Source organism: Myotis myotis, unplaced genomic scaffold (assembly GCF_014108235.1).
Source record: "Myotis myotis isolate mMyoMyo1 unplaced genomic scaffold, mMyoMyo1.p scaffold_m19_p_2, whole genome shotgun sequence".
NCBI lineage: Eukaryota > Metazoa > Chordata > Mammalia > Chiroptera > Vespertilionidae > Myotis > Myotis myotis.
In genome coordinates, this window is record NW_023416324.1 from 108010642 (window position 1) to 108022120 (window position 11479).

At 37.7% G+C, this 11479-nt stretch overlaps 1 pseudogene; it reads right to left on the reverse strand.

The window, feature by feature from the left end:
* Positions 1-3601: 3601 nt before the first annotated feature.
* Positions 3602-9188, reverse strand: LOC118675629 (annotated as a pseudogene).
* Between the last annotated feature and the right edge of the window lie 2291 nt (positions 9189-11479).

An 11479-nucleotide genomic window follows, 5' to 3' on the forward strand; every position in this document is an offset into this window, starting at 1 on the left:
TTTTATTGTTGATAGTTTTACAGATATCTCCCATTTTACTCCCCTTTGCCCTCCTCCTCCCAGCTACTTTTCCTCCCTCCCCTGCCCCCAGGCCTTCAACTTCCTATGAACTGTGTCATTGGGCTATGCATATAAGTATATAAGTTCTTTTGTTAATATCTTCTCATCCCCCATTCTCATATAAGTTATGTCAGTCTGTCCCATGCCTCCATGCTTCAGGTCCTAATTTGTTGGTCTATTCATCTTGTTCATTAAATTCCACAAATAAGTGAGATCATTTGATATTTGTTTTACTCAGATTGGCTTATTTCACTTAGCATAATATTCTTCTGGTCCAGCCATGGTGTCCCAAAGGGTAAGAGATTCCTCTTTTTTTTTACAGCTGCATAGTATTCCATTGTGTAAATGTCCCACAGCTTTTTTATCCATTCATCTACTGATGGACATTTGGCCTCTTTCTAAATCTTAGCTATTATAAATAATTCTGCTTTGAATATATTCTTACTAACTGGTGTTTTGGGGTTTTTAGGATATATTCCAGAAGTTGGTTTGCTGCATCAAATGGAATTTCCAGTTTTTTATATTTTGAGGAAACTCCATACTGTTTTCCATAATGGCTGAAACAATCTGCATTCCCACAAGCAGAAAAGTAGTGTTTCCTTTTCTCCATATCCTTGGCAGCACTTGTTGTTTGTTGATTTGTTGATGATAGTCATTTTGATAGGTGTGAGGTGAAACCTCATTTGGGTTTTAATTTGCCTTTTTCTAATGATTAATGACTTTGGGCAGTTTTTCATATGTCTCTTAGCCATTTGTATTTCCTCTTTGGAGAAATGTCTATTCGGGTCTTCTGCCAAGTTTTAAATTGGATTGTTTTTCTTCCTTTTCTTGAGTATATTTTGCATATTAACTCCATATCAGATGTATCATTGGCAAATATGTTCTCCCATACACTGGGTTCCCTTTTCATTTTGATGGTGGTTTCTTTTGTTGTGTAGAAGCTTTTTATTTTGATGTAGTCCCATTTATTTATTTTCTCCTTTATTTCCTTTGTCCTAGGATATGTATCTGTAATAATTCTGCTCTGTGAGATGTCTGAGATTTACTGCCTCTGTTTTATTCTAAGATTTTTATGTTTTCATGTGTTACACTGAAGACTTTTCTCTATTTTGAATTTATTCTTATGTATGGTGTAATTTGGTGGTTTAGTTTCATCTTTTTGCATGTGTCTGTGCCGGGAGCCGGTCCATGCTTGCTGTTTCAAGGGACCTGGCATATATGGCATACTGTTCTTAATATGTTTGCTCACCTTCTTGGCACTATGTGTTTTAACCAAGGTCTCTGAGAAAGGTTGTTTCCCTAGGTAGGGATTTTCCCCTGAAGTTAGGGAGGGAATAAAACCTCTTAACTAAGTGCCAGGTGGGTAATTAATCACTTTAACTATGAACAATCATGCTTAAGCTACATAATCTTTACTCCCTGGAATGGAGATAAGAAACACCCTAACCTTTGGATAGAGATTGATAGGATTGGAATCAACTGGTATAAATACAGATGTAACAAGACAGAACTTAGAAGACAGAACCTACACAGAACCTAGAGACAGAAGAACTTCACTGGAGAGAACAGGCAAAAGATCCTGGACTGAACCTGACTATAGAACATGGCAAGAGAACCTGACTAGAACCTGGTGACTGAACCTGGCTGGAGAACCTGGACAGAACCTGGCTGGAGATCCTGAGCAGAACTTCTCTGGAGATCCAGACCAGATCCTGACTGGAGATCCTGGCTAGGCTGCTGATCAAATGAACACTGTCTCCGTGTACTTCCTTCTTCGCCGACTCCGTCTACACCTTTGGGAACCCCTGGACCTGCTGGGGTTGGACCCTGGCATCTCTGTCCAATTTTTCAAACACCATTTGATGAAGAGGCTGTCTTTATTCCATTGTATGTTCTTGACTCCTTTTTCAAATATTAATTGAGCGTAATATCTTGGGTCAATTTTTGGGGTCTCTGTTCTGTTCCATTATTCTATATGCCTGTTTTCATACTGGGCTGTTTTTGTTATAATGTCTTTGCAGTATAGTTTGATATCCAGTATTGTGATTCCTCCAACTTTGTTCTTCTTTCTCAGGTTTTCTGCAGCTATTTGGGGTCTTTTATGGTTCCATACAAATTTTGGGAATATTTGTTCTTGCTCTGTGAAATATGCTGTTGGTATTTTAATAGGGATGGTATTGAATCTATAGATTGCTCTGGATCAAATAGACACTTTAATGACATTAATACTTCCAATCCAGGAACATGGTATACATTTATATTTTTTTGTATCTTCCTCTATTTATTTTTGCAATGTTCTATAGTTTTCCCAATAGAGGTCTTTTACCTCCTTGGTTAAGTTTATTCCTAGGTATTTTATTTTTTTGTTGTTGTAGTGGTAAATGGATTGTATTTTTAGTTTCTCTTTCTGAGAATTCATTATTGGTGTATAAAAATGCCATCTATTTCTAGATGTTGATTTTGCATCTGGCTACCTTGCTAAATTCATTTATTAAGTCTAGTAGTTCCTGGTGGGATCTTTAGGGTTTTCTATGTACAAGATCATGTCATCTACGAATAATGACAGTGCTACTTCCTTCTTTCCAATGTGGATGCCTTTTACCTCTTCTTCTTGTTCTATTGCTATGGCTAGGACTTCCAGTACTAGGTTGAATAAGAGTGGTGAAAGCAGACATGCTTGTCTTGTTCCTGTTCTTAAGGGAAATGGTTTTAGCTTTGGCTATTGAGTATGATGTTGGCTGTAGGTTTTCATATATGGCCTCTATTCCCCCCATTCCTCTGTTTCTGAGAGTTTTTATCAAAAAAGAGGTGCCGGATTTTGTTGAATGTTTTTCCTGCATCTATTGATATCATGTGATTTTTTAACTTTTGATTTGATTATGTGATGTATCACATTTACCGATTTGCTAATATTATACCAGCCTTGCTTCCCCCCAAAAAATCTTATTTTGTCATGGTGTATGATCTTTTTTATAATATTGCCGGATGTGATTTGCTAATATTTTGATGAGTACTTTAGCATCTATGTTCATCATGGATATGGGCCCATAATTTTTTTCCTTTGTAGTGTCTTTATCTGCTTTTTGGATTAGGGTAATGCTGGCTTCATAGAAAGAGCTTGGAAGGATTCCTTTCTCTTAAACCTTTCAGAATAGTTTGAGGAGGATAGGTTTTAGTTCCTTGAATGTTTGGTGAAACTCTCTTGTAAAAGTATCCAGATCAGGACTACTGTTTGCTGGGATTTTTTTTTTTTTTGATTACTGCTTCAATTTCATCAGTTGTTATTAACCTACTCAGTGTTTTTGATTGTTCCTCATTGAGTTTTGAATGATTGTATGTTTCTAGGAATTTGTCCATTTCTATCAGGTTGTCCAGTTTTTTGCTTATAGTTGTTCATAGTATTGCTTACAATCCTTTGTATTTCTGTGATGTCAGTTGCTACTTCACCTCTTTCATTTCTGATTTTATCTTGGTCCTTTTTCTATGTTTCTTATTTTGTTTTTAAACTTTACCCAAATTCATTGTGTTTCCTTGATTGCCTCTAGTTCATCTTTGGAAGAGCTTTCTGTATTAATCTTGCTTGTTTCCCAGCTGCTGTTCATGCTGCTTATATAGCCCTTTTTTGCTTCTTCAGCTTTTGAACCTCCTGGTAATCCCAAATGCACAGAGCCTTGTAGGTGACTCAGTGGCGGTGGGCTTCCATAGTAAAGAGGGAAAAAGGTGTACTCATCCCCGGTCCTTGCATGTCTTCTCAAAGACATTGTAGTTTGTCTTATGGAGGTTTTTGAGCATCTTTTTCCTCTGGCGAATGCTCATCAGCAGATAGCGCTTGAGAGCTTTGTCCTTTCGATGTTTCTGCATGTGTTCTGCATAATTTCAGATCTTGACAGTCAAGGCAACAATTCAAGCCTCCAGGGAGCTGGAGGCTGCAAGGTTTACCATAACCTTGCTCATCAATTGTTCTTTCTTGATTTTTAGTTCTTCTTAGGGTTACCCATTTCAAAAGACAAGAGTCTTTTCTTTTTAAAAAATTATTTGTTGTTGAAAATATTACATATGTCTCCTTTTCACCCCAGTGAACTCTCCCTGCCCATTCCCACCCCCAGCACAGGCCTGCACCCCACTAGGGTCTGTGTCCATTGTTTATACTTATATGCATGCATACAAGTCATTTGGTTGATCTCTTATCCCCCTCCCACCCCTCTCCTGCCTTCCCTCTGTGGTTTATTGGTGTGTTCGATGCTTATATGTCTCTGGATCAATTTTTGTTCATCAGTTTATGTTGCTCATTATATCCACAAATGAGTGAGATCATGTGATACTTATCTTTCTCAGACTGGCTTATTTCACTTAGCATAATGCTCTCCAGGTACATCCATGCTGTTGCAAATGGTAAGAGTTCTTTCTTATTTACAGAAGCATAGTATTCCATTGTGTAGATGTGCCACAGTTTTTTATTCGCTTATCTGCTGATGGGTACTTAGGCTGTTTCCAAATCTTAGCTATTGTAATTTGTACTGCTTGAACATAAGTGTGCATATATTCTTTCTGGTTGGAGTTTCTGGTTTCTTGGTATATATTCCTAGAAGTGGGATTACTGGGTCAAATGGGAGTTCCATTTTTAGTTTTTTGAGGAAACTTCATACTGTTTTCCACAGTAGCTGCACCAGTCTGCATTCCCACCAGCAGTATACGAGGATTCCTTTTTCTCCACACCCTCGCCAACACTTGTCCTTTGTTGATTTGTTGATGATAGCCATTCTGAAAGGTTTGAGATGTTATCTCATTGACGTTTTGATTTGCATCTCTCAGATGATCAGTGACTTTGAGCATTTTTTCCTAAGCCTCATGGCCTTCTATATGTCTACTTTCAAAAAGTATCTATTTAGACCCATTGCCCATTTTTTGATTGGGTTATCTTCCTTTTGTTAAGTTGTATGAGTTCCCTATAAATTTTGGAGATTAAACCCTTATCAGTGATAACATTGGCAAATATGTTCTCCCCTGCAGTGGGCTTTCTTGTTTTGTTGATGGTTTCTTTTTTGTGCAGCAGCTTTTTATTTTGATGTAGTCCCATATGTTTATTTTCACTTTAGTTTCCATTGCTCTAGGAGCAGTATCAGTGAAGCAATTGCCCTGGCATATGTCTGAGATTTTGCTGCCTATGGATTCTTCTAAGATTTTTATGTTTTCCCATTTTACGTTTAAGTCTTTTATCTATTTTGAGTTTATTTTTGTGTCTGGTGTAATTTGATGGTCTACTTTCTTTCCTTTTTTTTTTTTTTTGCATGTGTCCATCCAATTTTTCCAACACCATTTATTGAAGTGACTGTCTTCATTATATGCTCTTGCCTTCTTTTTCAAATATTAATGGAACATAATAGCTTGGGTCAATTTCTGGATTCTCTGTTCTATTCCATTTGTCTATTATGTCTGTTCTTGTGCCAGGCAGTTTTGAGAACAGTGGCTTTGTAATATAGCCTGATATCTGGTATTGTAATCTCTCCCAACTTTGTTCTTATTTCTCAGGATTGCTGAGGCTATTCAGGATCTTTTCTTTTACATATCCATTTTTGGAGAGTTTGTTTTAGGTCTGTGAAATATGCTGTTTGTATTTTAACAGGCCAGTAACAACTGATGAAATTGAAGCAGCAATAAAAAAACAAACAAACAAAAAACACTTCCACAAACCAAAGCCTTAGTTCAGATGGCTTCACAGGGGAATTTTGCCAAACATTTAAAGAGCACTGATCCTTTTCAGACTATTCGAAAATATACGAGCAGGTGGAACACTTCGAAATTCTTTCTATCGAGCCAGTATTACCCTAATCCCCAAACCAGATAAAGACACTACAAAGAAACAGAATTACAGGCCAATATTCCTGATGCACACAGATGTTAAAATTCTCAACAAAATATTAGCAAATTGCATCTAGCAATACATTGAAAAGATCATACACCTTGACCAAATGGGATTTATTCTGGAGATGCATGGCTGGTACAATATCTGCAAATCAACAAACATGATACATCACATAAATAAATTGAAAGATAAAATTCACATGATCATATCGTTTGATGCAGAAATAGTCTTTTCATGACATTATTAACTTGCTCAGTTCTAGGGACATTCTGGTAATTTTTGATGAGTGTGGAAGGGGGCGGGTCAGCTTCTTGGCTGTGCCAAACTGGTTTATGGATGGCATATCCATGGCTAGCTTGGAGAACGAGACTGTGGGGAAGGTAAGGGAGGTCATGGGGGTCAGATGGAAGCCAGCATACCCTCCACTCAGCAGCCCAAGTTCCAGGCCATGGGTCCAAATGGAACTCAGCACCCTCCACACTGCTCTCATCCTGGTGTCTTCTAACACTGGCAGGCGGCCTTTCCATGGACTTTCCGAGCAGGTTATGCAGTCCTTTTAGTTTGTTTGTTTTTTCTTGATAAGACTGGTTAGGGATTCATCAACCTCATCTATCTTTTCAACTAACCAGCTCTTGGAATCATTGCTGTTTTGTCCTGGTCCCCCCCACCCCCCTTGTCATTTATTTCCTCTCTGATCTTTATTATTTCCTTCCTTCTACTTCCTCTGGGCTTTTCTTTTAAGATTCTTTGTCTTTAACATTTGCTATTTAAATTATGATGTGTCTAGGTGTGGCTCTCATTGGGTTCATCTTGATTGGGACTCTCTGTGGTGCCTTAACTTGTGTGGCATTTTTATTCACCTTGTTGGGGAAATTTTCTGTCACTATTTCTTTAAACAGTTTGCTGTTTCTTACTCATTTTTTTCATCTTCTGGCACTTGTATGATGTGAATATTGTTACTTTTCATGTTGTCCCAGAGCTCCCTTAAACTATCTTTCTGCTTTTTAATTCTTTTTTCTTTTTGCTTCTCTAAATGGATATTTATTTCCACTTTGTCTTCCACACTGCAGATTCAATCCTCTGTGTCATGCAATCTACTTTTAATTCTGTCCAGTGTGTTCTTGATGTCAGATATGTTATTCTTCATTTCCGTCTTGTTATGGTTAATGGTTTATATATTTTTTTTCATGCTGCTGTAGTTCCCACTGAGTTCCTTGTATTTTTCATTAAGCTCCTTAAGCCCGTTTATAGCCATTACTTTAACTCTTTTTCTGATCAGTTACTTGCCTCCATTTAGTTCTTTTTCCGGAGATTCCTTCTTTTCATTCATTTGGGAATTGTTTCTTTCTCTACATATTTTAACTTTCTTCTGTATTTGCTTCTTTGTATTAGATAGAATTGCTATACCTTCCAGTCTTTGTGGGATAGCCTTATGTGGAAAGTGTCTTGAGGGGTTGAGTGGTGCAGTCTCTATTCACCTAAGCTGGATGCTCTAAGAATGGCCCTTGTGTGCATTATTTGGGCTCTTCTGTTTTAATTGGGACCTGGCTATTGATGTCCCATGGTTGGGAGGGATCTCCCCCCTGACTTACTGCCAGTGAGGTTCAACCCCAATGTTGTTGCGCCAACTCTTATAGAGGTGCTGACAGAACAGAATAAGACACAGCAAGATAAAACAAAAAACAACACAAAAATGAAGCTACTCAGTACAACAACAACAGAAATGATTAAGAAGGACAAAGAAGAGAAAGAAAAGCAAAGAAAAAAATAAAAAGAATACTAAAAGACATATGAGCAAAGACTTAGAGGGGATGTAAGAAAAAGGTAGAAAGAGTAAGATGATAAAATGGGTATATGGAAGCAAGGAGGAAGCTAAAAGAACTAGTATAGTATGAGAAAAGAAAAGGAAACAGAAAACAAATAAAATAATAATAAATTTAAAACATAGTAATAATGGGTATATTAAGATATAGATAGGAAAATAAAATGAAAAAATAGAAAAACAAAATAAAATAAGAAAAATTAATAATATCAATGAGAACAGACCAAGTAGAATAGAATCAAAAGGAAGAGAGAAATTAGAGATAGGCCAGAAAAAAAAGATGAAAGAAAAAATGGAGAAAAACAAACAATAAAAAAAAAATCCACTCACATACACACACACACCAAAAACAAACCCATACATAATCACACAAAAACCTTTGGGTCCGCTCTCCTGTATCTTATGGGTGAAATGTCTCATAAATTTGAATTAAATCCATCTGATCCAGTGTGTCTTTTAGAGTCAATGTTTCCTTTTTTAATTTTTTGTCTGGAAGATCTATCCAGTGAAGACTGCAGGATGTTAAAGCCCCCTACTATGATTGCATTTCTGAGGATCTCTCCCTTAAAGTTCTCTAGACGTTTTTAAATATATTTAGGTGCTCCTATATTGGCTGCATATATGTTAACCAGGGTTATATCCTCTTGCTGGATCGATCCCTTTAGTATTATATAGTGACCTTTATTGTCTCGTGGTCTTCTTCATTTTGAAGTCTATTTTGTCAGATATGAACATTGCTACTCCAGCTTTTAAAAAAAATTATTTGCAGGGAATAATATTTCCATCCCTTCACTCTCATCCTGTCTGAGTCTTTTGTTCTGAGGTGGGTTTCCTGTACATAGCATATAATTGGGTCATGTTTTTTATCTATTCAGCTACCCTATATCTTTTGATTGGAACATTTAATCTATTTACATTTAAGATTATTATTGGTAGGCACTTATTTATTGCCATTTTAATTCTTTATGCCTATGTTTCTCTCTATTTCTTCTTCTCATTCAGCAGTCGCTTTAGCATTTTTTTTTTTGCAGTGCTAGTTTGCTGGTGATAAACTCCTTTAGCCTTTTTTTGTCTGGGAAGCTTTTTATTTCACATTTCATTTTGAATGAAAGCCTTACTGGATAGAGTAGGCTTGGTTACAGATCCTTGCTTTTCATTACCTTGAATACTTCATGCCATTCCCTTCTGGCCTTCAGAGTTTCTGATGAGAAATCAGATGTCAGCCTTATGGGAGCTCCTTTTAGGTAACAGTTTGCTTTTCTCTTGCTGCCTTTAAGATTCTGTTTTTGTCTTAAGTTTTTGGCATTTTATTTAAGATGTGGTCTATGCATGGGTCTGTTTGGTTCCTTCTTGTTTGGTACTCTCTGTGCCTTCTGAACTTACTTGTGTGACTTTTTCCTTCACCAGGTTAGGAAACTTTTCTGCCATCATTTGTTCAAGCATGTTCTCTATTCCTTGCTCACATTTTTCATCTTCTGGCACTCCTATGACGTGAATATTGTTATGTTTTATGTTGCCCCAGAGCTCCCTTAAGCTGTGTTCCTGTTTTTTAAATTTTTTTCCTTCTTTTTAGTTCTCTAGTGGAGTGATTTTTTTCTACCCTGTCTTCTAATTCACTGATCTGTTCCTAGGCTTCCCCTAATCTGTTGTGTATTCCTTCCAATGTGTTCTTTATTAGTGCTATGTCATTATTCCTGACTAGACTTTTTTCATAGTTGCTATATATTTTCTGTTGAGCATCTTTGCCATCATTATTTTGAACTCTATATATGATCATTCTTAGCTCCATTTCATTTATCTCTTCTCCTGGAGAATTCTCTTGTGTTTTTTCATTTGGGGCTTTTTTTTTTTTTTTTTTTGTCTTCCCATTTTGGCTGCCTGTTTTAGTTTGTGTCTATGTATTAGGTACATCTGGTATGACTCCCAATCTATAGGACAATGTTAGATGCTGTTGTTTGTAACTGGCCCTGAGTACCATCTTTGAAGCTATCACCAGCCACAGTTTTTGGCTCCCTCTATTGGGTCTGGGTTCCTTTGGAAAGGAATAATTTATGCACCAAGGTCTGATTTTCCTAGCCCTGGACTTAGAAGTAGATCAGGCAAAGACTCATATCCTCCAGAGATCCACTTCTGCCTTTAGTTCAGTTGACACTTATACTTGATTAGCCTCAGGCTATTCACCACAAGGTGTGGTGAGAGTTCTTCCAATAGGGTGGGGCAACTGCCTTTCCCCCATGCAAAAACCACCTGGATAGCAAAGTTGGACCAGAGAAAGATGTCCTCAGTAGTGTGAAGGAATGTTTCAGGACAGGAAAATGGGATGGTTGTCCTCTGAGCTCCAACCCCAGAGCCCCCAACCCTGGACTCTACTCACACAGCTCCAGTCCACCCTGCCAGAGTCCAAGGCTGCACATGAAATTTTGTTCATTGGCTCTTTTAGAGGGTGCCTTTCCAGGTGTCTCTTGGTGACAGAAAGCAACCCTGCTGCTTTTCACAGCCAGGTGTTATGTGGGCACTTTTCTCAGTTCCGGTGCTGTTGGCTGGGGAGCTCATCTTAGGGTTTATACCACAGAGTTCTCAGTGGGAATCCTCCACAGCTGAGATACCCTTTGGAACTTCAGCTGCTGTCTGTGGTAGCCCAGCAAGCCCATTTGTGTCTCCATACTTCCTACCAGTCTATGCAATCTCTACTTTCTGTCCTTTGTTATCAGCATTCTTTCCAGCTAGTCTCCTGTTGATTTTTCAGGGTCATTTTTCTGTATTTTAATTGTATTTCAAGTTTAGTCCTGGGAGATTTGGGAATCTCTCCAAACTATTTTATCTACTTCTTAAGTTACAGTTTATTATTTGAAGTAATTGAGACTGTCAAAGGCCATGGCTGTCTCTTCCATAAGCAGCTACCACTCTGAAGTGTCAGAGACCAAGGCAATGGTGATTTTTAAAATTGATTTCATTTTTAGCTTGTGTCAGTCAGTCATGCTGATTGAGGGCTGACAGTATAATGTGATATCATGATTTGTTACTTTTATTCATTCACCTTGGTGCAGCCATTATACCAATTTAGCAGCTCTCAGCCTCTTTTCCTGTGGCTCTGAGTGCCATCTCTGGGTCCTGTTGTTCTGTAGACATCTTCCCCATTGTTTGCTGGCAATGTCTCTAACCAGGGCTTTCCATATCACTTTCCCTGCTATTTCACATAGGTTCTGGCAGTTGGTAGCTCAACTCAAGTCTGACACTAAAGGCTGCTCTCTAATTGAAGTACTGTTGTCCAGAGTGTAGCAAAGATCTCTGTATGAATTACTGGGAAAAGACACACCTATATTATGTGCTGACATGTCCCTTCCTACACTGCAGACAACAGATGTGTGCTCAAACTATGTTGTGTAATTTTATTGCAGTTTTTAAGTATCATGACAGTTTTAAGACTTTTTAAATGGCTGTTATTATTATTCCATATGAATCCCAATTGAAAAGATTTCTAATTATTTTGTGCTTGAAAGGTTGGCAATTAAATATTTCTTATGAAAATTATTACAATAAAAATGTGATGGTGCCATAGGACATTTCTCTTTTCTATCAATAGTAGAATGAACACATAAGTAGGTTTTGGTGATTACAAATAATGTTGCTTTGAAAATTCTTGTCACGGGAGGAAAAATGGCGGCGGTATAAACGGACATGTCCTGTGCCTTGTCCTGGAGCAGATAAGGGTGAGCAGCTGAAACGGGTAACAT